Source organism: Meriones unguiculatus (genome assembly GCF_030254825.1).
Source record: "Meriones unguiculatus strain TT.TT164.6M chromosome Y unlocalized genomic scaffold, Bangor_MerUng_6.1 ChrY_unordered_Scaffold_23, whole genome shotgun sequence".
In the NCBI taxonomy this organism is placed as follows: Eukaryota; Metazoa; Chordata; class Mammalia; order Rodentia; family Muridae; genus Meriones; species Meriones unguiculatus.
Genome location: NW_026843709.1, coordinates 14,032,404 through 14,050,945, shown reverse-complemented (window position 1 = coordinate 14,050,945; position 18,542 = coordinate 14,032,404). Strand labels below are relative to the sequence as shown.

Genomic DNA, 18,542 nt, shown 5'->3' with positions numbered 1-18,542 from the left:
TCTGGTCATGTACCAATGATTAGATGAACAACACATACTTCAATTGATGTGTTTTAAAGAAAAAAAAATTAGAGTAGCACCTGGGTAGGAATTTGAACCTGGAAGCAATGGAAAAGGAGTGTAATGTATATTCTAACAAATTACCACATAAGCAATAAAAATAATATGTTGACAACGTTTACAATGACTTTTAACATAGAGAAAAATTTTCATAAAGAGGGCAGAGTTTGACTCTGTAAGGCATGCTTTCCAGGAACTCATTATTTAGCATTGAATCCTAGCCATGAACTAGTGGTTACACATTTACCTCAGACCCTATGAGCTCAGGTGCAACATCTGAGCAAGCAGTCCTGGCACTAACAGGACTTTTAGAGGGTTTGACTGGAGGACCATAGCAGGTAACACAGCTGCTCTTGTTTTCTAGGTGTACAACACCACCACATTTCATTCTCCTGAAGGACCAATTTTAAATGTAAATACCAGAACCAGGAGATTACCTCACTGACCACTGAGTACAACATAGGTGCCTATCCAGCCAGGTCAGTCAAGGCAACCCTGCTCACAGAGGTTTGGCAACACTATTGTGGAACAGAACCAGCTGTCAAATACTTTATTTCCCCTCCTTTCTCCTTTAAAACTCATTGATTTTCTCTTTTTCAGCCAAACCATTCCCAGGAATTGCCTGTTTTCTGAAGGAGTCTGGTAATTGGAATTCTGCCTGCCAGTCTTGGCAGATGTGGGTTTGTCTGAGTTCTATGTCTCAGAGACATTCCTTGGTGGTCTCTAAAATTGGGGTGTTCTGAGTATGAGTAAGTTCTTGCATCCTTGGGAACCAGGCCTCAAAGTTTGTGTCTTGCATGACTTCCTAGATCCTTGCCAGGTGGCTCAGATGTTTTACTACTGTGAAAAAAAAAATTTTCTTGTACACTTCCCTTTATAAGTGTTGTTTGCTTGTTCAGTAAACTGATACTTGATCAGGAATCTGTCTTGTCTCCATTCTTTGCATCTCTGTTGCCCCAATTCCACTCCTTCTCTCAGATGGACCCTTTTCTGTTGGTATAATGTTCTTTTGAAATGTATATGTTATCCTTGTTCATTCAAATGCTGATTTCTCCCATCCTCCCAGTATCTGGTTTCAATCTGGATATTGCATTGTGATAAACAAACCAAAACAAAACAACTAGCCACAATGTTGTACAAAGGGAGGAGTCAGGGGCCAGGAAAGAGGGTAGGAGCCAGAGTGGAGGAAATGAGTGGGAGAAAAGGGCAAGGCAGGAAATATTGGAGACAGAGCTGAAGGACAGATCTTCAAACTAAGTGGAGATGGACAAAAAATAAGTATAATGGGAAAATCTAAATGGTATGAAACTGTGAAGGCTTGGAGGTTTAGGAGGAAGTTACTATTGTCCAGAATTGTGTTCTGGGTTAACTAGATGAACTCAGTCTCTGTATAGTGATGTGGTTATACAGCTGTTTAGGACTAACAGCAGCTCTACCAGAAGATAAATTGAAAGGGTTAGACTAACTTTGTAACCTGTATATCTTCTAAAGTTTTGAGTTTTAGGTCCAGGTTAAGCTAAAGCCTCTTAGTACATTTCCAGAGAATGGAGAAATGTGACCCTATCTATGAGGACAGATAGAAAAAAAAAAGCAAGAAAGCAGTGACCTTCACTCAGCAAAAAGAAGCACCAGAGCCTCGTCTTCGAGATAATGTTTCTTAGCAACCAACCCAGAGTTCTTCTGAGTAGCTCCTGACATCCAGCCAAAATTCCCCAGCCTCTAATCTTCAAGGATGAGCTATCCACACTCACCTTCAACTACAGCTGCATCCATACTTGGCAGGACTGGCTAAGCTTGAGCACCTAAGACTAACCAATTATCTTACTTTATAGCTTCCTCATCCAATCTCAAATTGCCAAAACCTCAACTTCAAATTTCCCGCATTTTTTTTAAAACCTAAAGCCAGGGGGAGCCAAGATGGCAGTGCTGTGAGAGCACTGTGTCTGAGAAGCAGAACAGCACTCTCCGTACAGTGACCAGGAGACTGAACTCTGGGGGCCTAAAGCTACAGAGATCATGTTTCCCAGGAGAGGGGAAGCTCCCACTGTATGGGAATCGGTTGGGTCCACTCTTCGCTGTCCAGCCAGAACTCAGAAGAAATCCCGGGTAACGCAGGCTTTGGGTCTACTGGCTGGAGCCTCAAGCCAGCGTGTCCCCATCACTTTCCCAGGCTGATCTGTGGGCACAAAGGTGCCTGAGACTGGGAGTCCCATTCCAAGAAAACCCCACGGGAAAGCAAAGTCACTAGTCTGATCACAGGTCACCCAATCTTTTCCTGGAAGGTCTTGGGGACCACAAGTAACCACCGCCATCACAAATGCACTCCCAGCTCACCAGTATAAACGAGCTGCATGCCCCAGTGCAACAAAGACTGGGAATCCTGGTCCAGAGAGGGCCCCACAGGGAAGGAAGAAACCATGCTGCTGGGGTCACCTAGGCTTTGCCTGGGGAAAGTCTAGCAGACCACAGATAGCAAACAGGTGAATATGCCACAGCCATCACAGATCCAGGCCCAAGCAGGGAGCACAGAGTTATTGGGAACCCAGCTCCCAAAGACTAGCAGGTGGGTGCACACTCTGCCATCCCAGAGGCCTGCTTTGTACCAACTACTCCTTACAGACAGAACTGTGTGCCCCAAGACACCAGAGTCTTAGAGTCACTGTCTGGAAAAACCCACACAAGGAAAAGGAACAAAACAAAGAGGATGGACTTAGGAAACCCAGTATATCCCTGGTAAAGGTCCCACAGACTGACCCAACCCAGGGAACTGCTGTGCCCCAGATAGCTTACTGCTACCAGGAGAGCAGTACTCACCCGCCACAGATTACCTCTTGGGTTCTGGGGCACAGAGCTCCAACCTCAGTCCTACAAAAGACCAGGAACCCTGATATTGACCCCCAGATACTGCTGCACGGGGCAATCAGTTATCCCTGACAAAACCGACCAAACCACAGTACACACAGGTTACAACAGCTGATCACTAAATTTATAGCAAGAAACCCAGAAGGAGGGCAGCTGTCTCCAGGACTTCTCCCAGTGAGAGGAGAGCCCTCTTGACTAATCAAGACCACAGTTACCACCCAGGTCTCTATGCCTGAGGTGAGCTGTAGCAACTCCTGAAAAACACTGGCCATCCAGTGACTATACCCAAAAAGATGAGAAGGCTTCCTTCAGGAAAAATCATCTTCCTGCCACTACAAGAGTCCAGGAACAACCAGAAACTAACTTCAAACAACTAAAATAGCCCAATGGGTAGAGGACAGCATAAAAGTCCAACCAACAAAAGCCAGAGCAATATGGCATCTCCAGAACCCACTTATACAGGGGCAAATAGCCCTAGACACCCCAGCATAATTGAAATTCAAGGAGATGACCTAACATCTTTGCTCATGAAGAAGAAAACAGAGGAAACAAAATACAAAAAGAAATAGAAGAAGCTGCAGCCAGTTTGTGGAAACTGTTTGGAAATGCTTTAATCACTGAAGGAAATAAAAGAAACAGTGGATTGATCAAACAAACAGCTGAAGGAATTGACGGAAAAACATGAAAATGCAGTCAGACAGGGGGAGGAAACCAACAAAATAGCTCAAGACCTAATGATAGAATAGGAAAATTAAAAAAAAAAAAAAAAAAAAACACAAACAGAAGAAATGCTGGAGAGAAAGAACTTAGGGAAGAAAGCAGGAACTACAGAGTTTAGCATAACCAATAGGCTACCTGAAATGGAAGAAAGAATCTCAGGTGTGGAAGATACAATGGAAGAAATAGATGTACCTGTCAAAGAAAATGATAAATCTAAAAAAATTCCTGACACAGACCGTCCAAGAAATCCAAGACAATATGAAAAGATAAAACCTAAGTATAATAGGTATAAAGGAAAAATAAAACTCCCTTCTCCAAGACCCAGAAAATATTTTCAACAAAATCATTGAAGAAAATTTCCCCAACTTAAAGGAGAGGCCAATAAGAATACATGAGGCCTATAGAACACCCAATAAATTAGACCAGAAAAGAAAATCCTCCCACCACATAATAATCAAAACAGTAAGTATACAGAACAACAACAACAACAACAAAATACTAAAAGCTGCAAGAGAAAAAGGCCAAGTAAGATATAATGGCAAACCCATTAGAATCACACCTGACTTTTCAACAGAGACTATGAAAGCCAGAAGGGCCTGGACGGATAACATGCAGACCATAAGACACCACAGATGTCATCTGAGACTACTATACCCTGCAAAACTCTCAGTTCTCATAGACGGAGAAAACAAGATATTCAATGACAAAAACAAATTTCAACAATACCTACAAACAAATCCAGCATTACAACAGACACTAGAAGGGAAAATACAACCCAAGAAAGCTAGCTACATTCAAGAAAACACAGGAAATAAATAACCCCACTACAGTAAAACAAAAAGCAACCAAGCACACAACTTTATGACCACAGCCAATATCAAATTCAAAGATCTAATGGCCACAGGTCATTAATCTCTCTCAATATTAATGGACTTAATTCTCCAATAAAAAGACACACACTAACAGAATGGATGCATAAACAAAACCCAGCCATTTGTTGTATACAAGAAACACACCTAAGTCACAAAGATAGATATTACCTGAGGGTAAAGAGATGGAATATGGCTTTCCAAGCAAATGGATGCAAGAGGCAAGCAGGAGTAGCCCTTCTAATATCTGTTAAAATAGACTTTCAACCAAAATTAATCAAAAGAGATGGGAAAGGACACTTCATTTTCATCAAGGGAAAATTCCACCAAGAAGACATGACAATCCTGAACATCTATGCCCCAAATACAAGGGCACCCACATTTGTAAAGGAAATATTGATAAAACTTAAACGACACATAGATTCCCACACACTAAAAGTGAGAGACTTCAACACCCCACTCTCAACAAAGGACAGGTCAACTAAACAGAAATTAAACAAAGAAACAATATCTCTAACAGAGAGATGGACCTAACAGACATTTACAGAACCTTACACCCAAACACAAACAATTTATCTTCTTCTCAGCACCTCATGGAACCTTCTTCAAAATAGACCACATTGTTGGTCACAAAGCAAGCCTCAACAGATAAAAAAAAAAAATAGAAATAAGACCTTGTATCTTGTCTGATCTCCATGGAATAAAACTGGACCTCAATAACAACAGAAATAGCAAAAAGCCTACACATACATGGAAACTGAACGACTTGCTATTAAAAGACATATGGGTCAGGGAAGAAATAAAGAAAGAAATTAAAATCTTCCTAGAACTCAATGAAAATGAAGACACAACATACCCAAACTTGTGGGACACAATGAAGGCAGTGCTAAAAGAAAACTTCATAGCACTAAGTGCCTTCAAGAAGAAATTTGAGACAATGCACTCAAGCAACTTATTGGCTCACTTAAAAACCCTAGAAAAAGAAAAAGCAGACACACCAAAAAGAAGTAGACTGCTGGAAATAATCAAACTCAGGGCTGAAATCAATTAATTAGAAAAAAAATAATCAATTCAAAGAATCAATGAAACTAAGAGCTGGTTCTTTGAGAAAATAAAAAAAATTGATAAATCCTTAGCCAAGCTAACTAAAAGGCAGAGAGACACCACCCAAACCAACAAAATCAGAAATGAAAAGGGGGACATAAGTACAGACACTGAGGAAATCCAAACAATCATTAGGACTTACTTCAAAATTCTATATGCCACAAAATTTGAAAATCTAAATGACATTAACAATTTTCATGATAGATTTGACTTATCAAAGCTGAATCAGGACCAGCTAAATCAATTAAATAGTCCTATATCCCCTAAAGAAATAGAAGCGGTCATCGAAAATCTCCCAACCAAAAAGAGCCCAGGACCAGATGGCTTCAGTGCAGAATTCTACCAGACCTTCAAAGAAGAGCTAACACCAATTCTCTTCAAACTATTCCACAAAATAGAAACAGAAGGAACATTACCAAATTCATTCTATGAAGCCACAGTCACCTTGGTACCTAAACCTCACAAAGACTCAACAAAGCAAGAGAATTTCAGGCCAATCTCCCTTATGGACATTGATGCAAAAATACTCAACAAAATACTTGCAAATCAAATACAAGAACACATCAAAGATATCATCCACCAGGACAAAGTAGACTTCATCCAAGGTATACAGGGGTGGTTCAATTTATGGAAATCCATCAATGTGATCCACCATATTAACAAACTGAAAGAAAAATACCATATGATAATCTCTCTAGATGCTGAAAAAGCATTTGACAAAATCCAACATCCATTCATGTTTAAAATATTGGAGAGATCAGGGATACAAGGCACATATCTAAACATAGTAAAGGTGATATACAGCAAGCCTATAAACAAGATCAAACTGAATGGAGAGAAACTGAAAGCAATCCCACTGAAGTCAGGGACAAGGCAATGCTGCCCACTCTCTCCATATCTCTTCACATAGTTCTGGAAATCCTTGGTAGAGCAATAAGACAGTTGAAGGAGATCAAGTGAATACAAATTGGAAAAAAAAGAAGTCAAATTATCACTACTTGCAGATGATATGATAGAATACGTGACTGACCCCAAAAACTCTACCAGGGAACTCCTACATCTGAAAAACACCTTTAGCAAAGTGGCCTGATACAAAATTAGTTAAAAAAATCAGTAGCCCTCCTGTATACAAAAGAAAAAAAGGGCTGAGTGAGAAATTATGGAAACAATACCCTTCAAAATAGGCACAAATGACATAAAATACCTTGGAGTAACCCTAACTAAGCAAGTCAAAGACTTGTATGAAAAAAAAAATTTCAAGTCTCTGAAGAAAGAATTAGAAGAAGACATCAGACAATGAAAAAATTTCCCATGCTCATGGCTTGTCAGGATTAGCATAGTAAAAATGGCCCTCTTACCAAAAGCAATCTACAGATTCAATGCAATTCCCATCACATTACCAATTCTTTACAAACCTAGAAAGAAAAATTCTCAACTTCATATGGAATAAGAAGAAACTCAGAATTGCTAATACAATCCTCTACAATAAAAGATCATCTGGAGGTATCTCCATCCCTGATCTTAAGCTGTCCTATAGAGCAACAGCAATAAAAACTGTATGGTACTGGCATAGAAACAGAATGGTGGATCAATGGAACCAAACAGGACCCAGAGATAAACCCACACACTTATGGACACCTGATCTTTGGCAAAGATGACAAAACCATACAATGAAGAAAAGACAGCATCTTCAACAAATGATGCTGATCCAATTGGATGTCTACATGTAGAAAAATGAAAATAGATCCATACTCATCACCCTGCACAAAACTAAAGTCCAAGTGGATCAAAGACCTCAACATAAAACTAGACACATCAAATCAGTTAGAAGAAAAAGTGGGGATGATCCTTGAACTCATTGGCACAGGAGACAACTTACTGAAGAGAACACCAACAGCACATGCTCTAAGAGCAAAAATCAGTAAAACAGACTTCATGAAAATGAAAAACTTCTGTAAAGCAGAAGGAGAGATCAGGGAATACATTAGGAGCCTGCTCCAGAGGGCCCATGAAAGCCTCTGCTGTGCAGATTATCAAAGCAGATGCTGAGAATTATGGCTAACTGTTGAGCAGAATGCATGGAATCTAATGAAAGAAGTGGAAAATAGTAAGATAAGGAGAGGACAGGAGCTCCACCAGGAGAACAACAGAATCAAGCACAAGAGTTTTTCCTGAGACTGTAAGCAAGTACCATGCATGGAGGTAACCTAGAACCTTTGCACAGATGGAGCTTATGGCAATTCAGTGTCCAAGTGTGTTCAATAGTAATGGGAATAGGGACTGCATCTTACATGAACTGAATGTCCTGCTCTTTGAAAACCATACCCTGATGGTGGAGCAGCCTTAATAGGCCACAGAGGAAGACAATGCAGACACTTCTGGCATGATCTGATAGTAGGAAGAGAAGGAAGAAGAGGAAGTTCCTATTAGTGGACTTGGTAAAGGGCATGAGTGGACAAAGCAGAGTGAGGGTGGGATAAGGATGGGTGGAGGGAAGGGTTTATTGGGGAATACAAACTGAATAAAATGTGATTTTAATAAAATAAAAAATATTAAAAAATATAATTTCTTTTGGAGTTATGCTATAGGACTATGTGCTCAGAGGTTGATATGTCAGTAAAAGTGACCAGAAAGAATGGAGTCTCTGTTTCTTTGTCTAGGTCAATTTGTATATTTGTTTCTTTATGTCTTGGTCTCTCTATTTCTGAATTGGTTTCTCTAGCTCTTTCTCTCTCTGTCTGTATCTCTCTCTGTCTCTTTCTGTCACCCTCTCTATGACTGCTGCTTGTGGTTCAGTATGAAAAGCTGTCAGTTCTGCTGAGGTACTATAATGAGATGACTGCTTGCCAACATGACATCCTAGATTGTCTCTGCAAAAGTAGAGGCAAGGTCCCAATTAAATGCTTTTTTGTTCAAAGGTTTGCCTTGGTCAGGGAGTTTTTCCACAGTAACTAATTCATTGACAGAGGACATATCTGTGCATTTAACAAATAATAACGGAATTTGTGTTAATATGAAATTCACATGTCAAGGACTTGTGACTTTATTAATGACCAGTTGAAAGAAATATGTGACAGATTAACTGAAATAAGAGTTGATCTTAAGTTGTACTATAGAGCAACAGTTTTAAAAACTGCATGGTACTGGCATAGAAACAGAATGGTGGATCAATGGAACCAAAAAGATGACCCAGAAATAAACCCACACACTTATGGACACCTGATCTTTGACAAAGATGCCAAAACACTACAATGGAAAAAAGATAGCATCTTCAACAAATGGTGCTGGTCCAACTGGATGTCTACATGTAGAAAAATGAAAATAGATCCATACTTATCACCCTGCACAAAACTAAAGTCCAAGTAGATCAAAGACCTCCACATAAAACCAGACACATTAAATTGGCAAGAAAAAAAAGTGAGGAATACCCTAGAACTCATTGGTACAGGAGAAAACTTCTTGAACAGAGCACCAACAGCACAGGCTCTAAGAGTAACAATAAATAAATGGGAACTCATGAAACTGAAAAGCTTCTGTAAAGCAAATGTCACTGTCATCAAAACAAAACAACTGCCTACAGATTGGAAAAGAAGCTTCACCAACCCTTTATCTGACAGAGCATTCATATCCAGTATATATAAAGAACTAAAGAAGCTGAAAAGCAGCAAACCAAGTAATCCACTTAAAAAATGGGGAACAGAGCTAAACAGAGATTTCTCTGTAGAGGAATATCAAATGGCAGAGAAGCAATTAAAGAAATGCTCAACCTCATTAGCCATTAGGGAAATGCAAATCAAAACAACCCTGAGATTTCACCTTATACCCATGAGAATGGCCAAGATCAAAAACTCAAGTGACAACACATGCTGGAGAGGTTGTTGAGAAAGGGGTATCCTTCTCCACTGCTGGTGGGAGTAAACTTGTACAACCACTCTGGAAATAAATCTGGGGCTTTCTCAGACAACTAGGAATAGTGCTTCCCCAAGATCCAGCCATACCACTCTAGCCATATATCCAAAACAGGTGCAAGTACACAAAAAGAACATTTGCTCAACCATGTTTGTAGCAGCTTTATTTGTAATAGCCAGAAGCTGGAAACAACCCAGATGCCCCTCAACTGAAGAATGGATGCAGAAATTGTGGTACATCTATACAATGGAATATTACTCAGCAATGAAAAATAAGGAAATCATGAAATTTGCAGGTAAATGGTGGGACCTGGAAAGGATCATCCTGAGTGAGTTGTCCCGGAAACAAAAAGACACACAGGATATATACTCACTCATATAGACATACAACACAGGACAAACCCACTAAAATCTGTACATCTAAAGAAACTAAGCAAAAGAGAGGACCCTAACTAAAATGGTCAATCCCTATCCTGAAAGACAAAGAGGATGGACATCAGAAGAAGAAGAAAACAGAAAACAACTTAGGAACCTTCTACAGAGGGCTTCTGAAAGCCAGAAGAAGAAAACAGGAAACAAACTAGGAGCCTACCACAGAGGGCCTCTGAAATCCTCTGCCCTGCAGACTATCAGAGTGGATGCTGAGCCTGATGGCCAACTGTTGGGCAGAGTGAATGGAATTTTATGTAAGAAGTGGGAAATAGTAAGAGCTGGAGAGGACAGGGTCTCCACAAGGAGAGCAACAGAACAAGAAAATTTGAACACAGGGAACTTCCCAGAAACTCATACTCCAACCAAGGACTATTCATGGAGATAACCTAGAACCCTGCACAGATGTAGCCCATGGCAGTTCAGTGTCCAAGTGGGTTACATAGTAATGGGAAGATGGACTGCCTCTGACATAATCTGATTGGCCTGCTCTTTAATCACCTTCTTCTGATGGGGGAGCAGCCCTACCAGGCCACAGTAGAGGACAATGCAGCCACTTTTGATGAAAACTGATAGAGTAAGATCAGAAAGGAGAGGAGAACCTCCCCTATCAGTGGACTTGGGGAGTAGCATGCATGCAGAAAGGGGAAGCATGGTGGGATCGGTAGGGGAGGAGGGAGGGGCTTATGGGGGGATACAAAAATGAATAAAGTGTAATTAATATAAAAATTAAAAACAAGAAAAAAAAACTAAAGCTTTTGTCTCCTGGTACCACTCTTTGCTGGCATGGGTGACCCCATTTCCCAATGGTTAATAAACCTCTTGCTTTTGCAATGAGTCCGTGGTCTGTGGTTTTTCTGGGATGTGCAGGATCTTTAACTCCTGAGCTATGAGACCCTAGGTCTTACAAAATCAATAGTAAATATTAATAGTTACTGATCTAAAGGTGGGATTCACATCAATTGTAGGTTTGTGTAAAGAGAGATAATGTCACACTGCTGTGGAAACTACCTTATCCTTTTAAATGTGAGATATTTTCATGGGGAGAAAATGTTGGTCATGCCTATGGAAAAAAAATCACATGAGGCTTAAAGATGGCAAAGTACATTCCAACCTAGTTTAGTTTTAAAAACTCAATAATTATATTGATATGTTTAGAAAACAAAACTGTCCATCCCATATTAAAAAGAGGGTAAGCCAAAGAGTAGTAAAATCCAATTAACCCTAAGGGTAAGAGAGTTTATATGCTAATGCTAACTGAGTTTATATAAAGTTTGGTTATAAAGGCATAACTGTCCAGTCTTTATAAAAAAGGGGCAAGAAAAAAAAAAAAGCCACTATCAGTGTAAATACCAGGTACAAGATGCTTAAATGCTGAATGTAAGAGAGAATTAAAATTAAGTTTGGCTATATAGGCATGTCTACTCATTCTATATAGTAAGGCATCCTGTGTGATGGCTGCAAAGGGCCTAGTACTTCAGTCTCTGCCATACCCTAGGTCTGGCTTCTACATGAAATTGAAATGTTTTTCTCTTAAATTTATAATGGAAATCTCAGCTTCATTGCACAATGGCAAATTGGCCACAGTCTCTTAGCACTGAGTTTATAGACTTGCACAGCTGCAGCCATTGCTGCACAGCTTCAAACCAAGTCCGTCACTGTTGAGTTTAAAGCAGTGCTCAGAACAGGGGTCATTCCTAAGGAAATTATGTGGGATAACAAAAAATACAAACTTTCAATATGTTTGATTTATAATTGTTTCTTAAATTACAGTTCAAGGTCCATTTTATAATTTAAATTGTGGTGAGATAAAGTATAGTAAATATTTTTAAGCTATGACTTAATCTGAATCTCTTCTACTTCCATAGTTGACCAAGTCATAATAACTATATTTAAAACAGTCTTAAACACAAATGGATTCAGTGTCATTGTTAAGTCCATAATAAAATTGATCTTAATGGTCCAAGGAGGTAAACAGGCTATTAGATTTACTTGAAAGAACACAAACACTCCACAGTGAGTTTCCCTGTGTTGTTTGGATCTCTCAGATCTGGCATTCTCTCCTAATACTGTGTCCAGGGAGTACTGTCACATTTGCTTTCACACTGCTGCATGGATAGAGGCCGAACAGCTTCCAGACAGTCAACAGATCCCTGTCCAGTATAGGAGAGACACTGCACATTTCACATTTGCTGTCCTAAGCCACACTGAGCAGAGCACTGGCCCCGGTCTCCTACCACCCAGTGGGGAGGAGGGCAACGGCCCAGACTGCAGCAGATGGGAGCTGGATGCTTGCTCTCCTCTGGACATTGTGCAGCTCAGAATGTTTATAAAGGTCACAGCTCTTGCACAGAACAATCTGGCGCTTGAATCCTGGCCCACATTTTGGAGTAAATTCAGACCAGTCCAAAGCTACCCACTGAGGTGGACATGACTGGTTGTTGCAGGACTCTTTCTACACAGGCCAGTGGGTTAAACAGTCACTGTAGTCCAGTGTCTCCTCCTCAGACAGTCCAACCTTCCTAATGCAGAGCACGGCCCTCATGTGCATCCCACTATCACAAGTTTTGCTGCACCAGTCTCCAATGAAGCATGCAGGTGGGCAGGGCTCAGTGTTGCAGGCTCTTTGATTTTCAGGGGGCTTACTGTCAGGATCACAGAAATTGTTCTCGACAATAGAGTTGTCATCCAATCTTTTACAGACCACTTCTTGTCTTTGGACACCTCCAGCACAGGTAGCTGAGCACTCTGACCAGGGCTGATGATTCCACATAAAGCCAACTTCATTATCACCACTGCCAGTACAAACAATGGGAACATTGAACTTGTACCTAATTCCCAAATTCTGTTCTTGGAGTAGAACCATTACAATGAGGTTTTCAGAGGTAGGTTCTAGAGCTTCCAAGGATTCTGGGTGATCTGTTGGTCTCTTGTAGTGGAAAGCTGTCCCAGAAACATCAAATTTTCTAGGCCAGTCAATACTCCAGGCACCATTAATATAGTAATCATCCCCCTCAGATTTAAAGACATGTGTGGCCGGGGGACAGCTTGATCTTCATGTAGGTTCTCTGTGGAGTAGAAACTGTTTCTTCTGTGGATCAATTCTTCTTCAGGGCTGGCTGTGATGTCCTCCTCTGTGGCCTAGCAGAACTGATCCTCCCTTGGGGGGTGCAGAGTCAAAGAGCCTGCCATTGAGTTCCTGTCAAAGTTAGTCCCTGTTCCCCTTACTATGGGAAAACAATTGGTTATTGAGCTACCAGGAGCTTCGTCTGAGTAAAGGTTCTAGGTTATATCCATATCCAACCATGGTCCTTGCTTGGTGATACAGTCTCAGAAAAGACCCCGTACCCAGATATATTTGGTCTTGTGGGGCTCCTATCCTTTCCCTGTCATACTAACTCCCCTTCTGCAGAAGGTTTGGTCATGAGTCTTAGTATCTGTTTTGAAAAGCTGCTTGGTAGGGTCTTTCAGATGCCTTCTGAAGTAGACTCCTATCATATGTCCAATGCACACCTCATTTGTCTTTCTAAGAGAGGATTGATCATCTTACCTCGTGTCTGCTTTCTTGTTTATCTCCTTTAGGTGTATAGACTTCATTATGTTTATTATATATTGTAGGTCTATATAAGCGAGTGTATATCATGTTTGTCTTTCTCCTTCTGGGATACTTCACTAAGAATGATCTTTTCTAGATTCCACCATATGCCTGCAAATTTCATGATTTCCTCCTTTTTGATTGCTGAGTAGTATTCCATTGTGTAAAATTACCACAATTTCTGTATCCATTCCTCTGATGATGGACATCTGGGTTGTTTCCAGGTTCTGACTAATTACAAATAAAGCTGTTACAGACATGGTTGAGCAAATGTCCTAGTTGTGTACTTGGGCAAATTTTGGGTATAGACCTAGCAGTGGTATAGCTGGGTCTTGAGGAAGCATTATTCCTAATGGTCTGACTAAGCTCCAGATTGACTTTCAAAGTGGTTGTACCAGTTTACATTCCCAACAGCAGTGGAGGAGGGTTCCCCTTTCTCCACAACCTCTCCAGCATGTGTTGTCACTTGAGTTTTTCATTTTGGCCATTCTGATGGGTGTAAGGTGAAATCTCACAGTCATTCTGATTTGCATTTTTTCTAATGGCTAATGACATTGAGCATTTCTTTAATTGTTTCTCTGACATTCTATAATCCTCTATTAAGAATTCTCTGTTTAGCTCTGTTCCCCGTTTTTAATTGGATTGTTTGGTCTGTTGCTTTTCAGCTTCTTTATTTCTTTATATATACTGAATATTAGCCCTCTGTGAGATAAAGGGTTGGTGAAGATTCTTTCCCAATCTGTAGGCAGTCATTTTGTTTGGATGATGGTGTCCTTTGCTTTACAGAAGCTTTTCAGCTTCATGAAGTCCCATTTATTGACTGTTGCTCTTAGAGCCTGTGCTGTTGGTGTTCTTCTCAGAAAGTTGTCTCCTGTGCCAATGAGTTCTAGGCTGTTCCCCACTATTATTTCTAACCAATTGAGAGTATTGGGTTTAATGTTGAGGTCTTTGATCTACTTGGACTTTAGTTTTGTGCAGGGTGATAAATATGGATCTATATTGATTTTCCTGCATCCAGTTGGACCAGCACCATTTGTTGAAGATGCTATCTTTTTCATTGAATGGATTTAGCTGCTTTGTCAAAAATCAAGTATTCATAGTTGTGTGGGTTTATTTCTGAATCTTCTATTCGGTTCCAATCATCTTCCTTTCTGTTTCTATGCCAATACCATGCAGTTTTTATTACTATTGCTCTGTAGTACACCTTGAGATCAGGGATGAAGATACCTCCAGATGATCTGTTGTTATTCAGGATTGTTTTGGAGATTCTGGGTTTTTTGTTTCTCCATATGAAGCTGAGAATCTTTTTTTCAAGGTCCATAAAGAATTGAGTTGGTATTTTCGTTGGAATTGCATTGAATCTGTAGATTGCTTTTGGCAGAATGGCCGTTTTCACAATGTTTATCCTACTAATCCATGAGCATGGGAGATCTTTCCATCTTGTAATATCTTCTTCAATTTCTTTCTTCAGAGGCTTGAACTTTTTCTCAAAAAGGTCTTTCATTTGCTTGGTTAGTGTCAACCCAAGGTACTTTATGTGGTTAGTGGCTATTGTAAAGGGTTTTGTTTCCTTTATTTCTTTCTCGGCCCTTTTGTCTTTGGTATACAGGAGGCCTTCTGATTTTTTTTTTTTTTTTTAGTTGATTTTGTATCCTGCGACTTTGCTGAAGGTGTTTATCAGGTGCAGGAGTTCTCTGGTTGAATTTTTGGGTCGATCATATGTACTATCATATCTACTGTGAATAGTGACACTTTGACCTCTTCCTTTCTCATTTGTATCCAGTTGATCAACTTTAGTTGTCTTATTGGTCTGGCTAGGACTTCAAGTACTATGTTGAAGAGATATGAAGAGAGTGGGCAGCCTTGTCTTGTTTCTGATTTCAGTGGGATTGATTTAAGTTTCTCTTTTAAGTTTGATGTTGGCTATAGGCTGGCTGAATATTGCCTTTACTATGTTTAGATATCTGCCTTGATCCCTGATCTCTCCAAGACTTTAAACATGAATGGGTGTTGGACTTTGTCAAATGCTTTTTCGGCATCTAAGGAGATGATCATGTGGTTTTTCTCCTTCAGTTTGTTTATGTAGTGGATTACATTGATGGATTTCTGTATGTTGAACCACCCTTGCATGCCTGGGATGAAGCCTACTTGGTCATGGTGGATGATATCTTTGATGTGTTCTTGGATTCGGTTTGCAAGTATTTTATTGAGTATTTTTGTGTCAATGTTCATATGAGAGATAGGCCTAAAGTTCTCTTTTTTTGTTGGGTCTTTTTGCGGTTTAGGTATTAAGGTGAATGTGGCTTCATAGAATGAATTTGGTAATGTTCCTTCTGTTTCTATTTTGTAGAATAGTTTGGAGAGAATTGGAGTTAGCACATATTTGAAGGTCTGGTAGAATTCTACACTGAATCCATTTGGCCCAGGACTTTTTTTGGAGGGGAAAATGTTGATGACTGCCTCTATTTCCTTGGGGGAAATAGAACTATTCAATCTTTCTATCTGATCTTAACTTAATTTTGGTAAATGGAATCTATCAAGAAACTTGTCCATTTCTTTTAGATTTTCGAATTTTATGGCATGTAGGCTTTTGTTGTATGACCTAATGATTGTTTGGATTTCCTCAGTGGCTGTACTTATGACCTCCTTTTCATTTCTGATTTTGCTGATTTGGCTAGCTTCTCTCTGCCTTTTGGTTAGTTTAGCTAAAGGTTTGTCTATCTTGTTTTTTTTTTTTGTTTTTTTTTTTTTTTTCAAAGAACCAGCTTTTGGTTTCATTGATTCTTTGAATAGTTTTATTTGTTTCTAGTTGATTGATTTTTGCTCTGAGTTTGATTATTTCCAGCCATCTGCTCCTCTTGGGTGCATTTGCTTCTTTTTTCCCTAGGGCTTTCAGTTGGTCCATTAAGTTGCTTGTATGAGATGTCACAATTTTTTTTCTTGAAGGCACTTAATGCTATAAAATTTCCTCTGAGCACTGCTTTCATTGTGTCCCATAAATGAGGGTATGTTGTACCTTCATTTTCATTGAATTCTAGGAAGTCTTTAATTTCTTCCTTCATTTCTACCTTAGCCCAGCTATCATTGAGCAGCAAGTTGTTCAGTCTCAATGTGCTTGTAGGCTTTTTTCTAATTCCATGTTGTTGATGTCCAGCTTTATTCCATGGTGGTCAGATAGAATACAGGGGATTATATCAATCTTCTTGTATCTGCTGAGGCTTCCTTTATGACCAACTATATGTTCTATTTTGGAGGAGGTTCCATGAGGTGCTGAAAAGAAGGCATACTCTTCTATGTTTGGGTGGAAAGTTCTGTAGACATCTATTAGGACCGTTTGATTTAGGACCTCTGTAAGTGCCTTTATTTCCTTATTTGGTTTCTGTCTAGATGATCTGTCCCTTGGTGAAAGTGGAGTATTAAAGCCTCCCACTATCAAGGTGATGGGATCGATGTGTGATTTAAGTTTTAGTAATGTTTCGTTTATGAATGTAGGCGCTCTTGTGTTTGAGGCATAGATATTAAGAACTGTGATGTCCTCTTGGTGGATTATTCCTGTGATGAGAATGTAGTGTCCTTCCTCATCTTTTTTGATTAATTATGGTTGAAAGTTTATTTTATTAGTTATTCGGATAGCTACCCCAGCTTGTTTTCTGGGTCCATTTGATTGAAAGATATTTTTACAGCCTTTTACTCTGAGGTAGTGTTTATCTTTGTTGCAGAGGTGTGTTTCTTGGATGCAGCAGAATGTTGGATCCTGCTTACACACCCATTCTGTTAGTCTGCATCTTTTTATTGGTGAGTTGAGTCCATTGATGCTGATAGATAATATTGACCAATAAATGTTAGTTTCTTTTGTATTGAAGTCGGTGATCTTACTGTGTTTCATTGCTTGTTTTCTTTTCATTTTTGTTGGGATATTATCTGTATGCCATGTTTTCTTCAGTGAAGTTGTTTTCATTGGATTGGAGTTTTCTTTCTAGTATGTTCTGTAGGGCTGGTTTGCTGTGTAGATATTGCATAAATTTAGTTTTGTCATAAAATATTTTGTTTTCTCCATTTATGTTGATTGAAAGCTTTGCAGGGTATAGTAGTCTGGGTTGGCATGTGATCTCTTAGAGTCTCCATGATACTTGCCCAGGCCCTTCTGCCTTTCATAGTTTCTGATGAGAAGTCCGGTGTGATTCTGATAGGTTTACATTCATATGTTACTTGGCCATTTTCCCTTGCTACTTTTAATATCTTTTCTTTGTCTGTAGATTTAGTGTTTTGACTATGATGTGACATGTGTTTCTTTTCTGGTCTAGTCTATAAGGTGTTCTGTAGGCCTCTTGTATATTTATGGACATCTCTTTCTTTAAGTTGGGAAAATTTTCTTCTATGATTTTCTTGAAAATATTTTCTGGACTTTGGAGCCTGAAGTCTAGCTTTTCATTAATTCCTGTTATTTTTAGATTTCGTCTTTGCATGGCGTCCTTGATTTCTTTGATATTTTGTGTTTGGGACTGTCCTGATTTTATACTAATTTTTTATAAAATAGATCAATTTTAGTATGTGTTGTTCATATACTCATTGGAACATGATCAGAGTCTCAGTTCCAATTTCCTTAAAAACAAAACAACAACAACAACAAAAACTGAGTTAATTCTTGCCCCACTCTGACACCAGCACCAAAATGAGCAATTCATCCTGAAGAACTTCATAATACATCACCATGATCACAGATTTGCCTATATATTTATTTATTACAATTTGTTCACTTTATATCCCCTATGCTGCCCCATCACTCTTCTGCTTCCAGTCCTACCTACCTCCTTCTTCTACCCCAATGCCCTTTCTCTAGTTCCCTTATTGGAGATGTCCTCCTCCTACTTCTATTGGAATCTACCTTATCAGTTTTCATTAAGTCCAGCTGCATCATCTTCATCTGTGGCCTGATTCGCAGGGTGTTGTTCTCCTTGTGTACTCAGTCCCCTTTAATTATGACACTCTTCCTGC

At 39.5% G+C, this 18,542-nt stretch overlaps 1 pseudogene; it reads right to left on the bottom strand.

The window, feature by feature from the left end:
- Window positions 1-12,015: 12,015 nt before the first annotated feature.
- On the bottom strand, window positions 12,016-18,260 carry LOC132651575 (A disintegrin and metalloproteinase with thrombospondin motifs 6-like; annotated as a pseudogene).
- Between the last annotated feature and the right edge of the window lie 282 nt (window positions 18,261-18,542).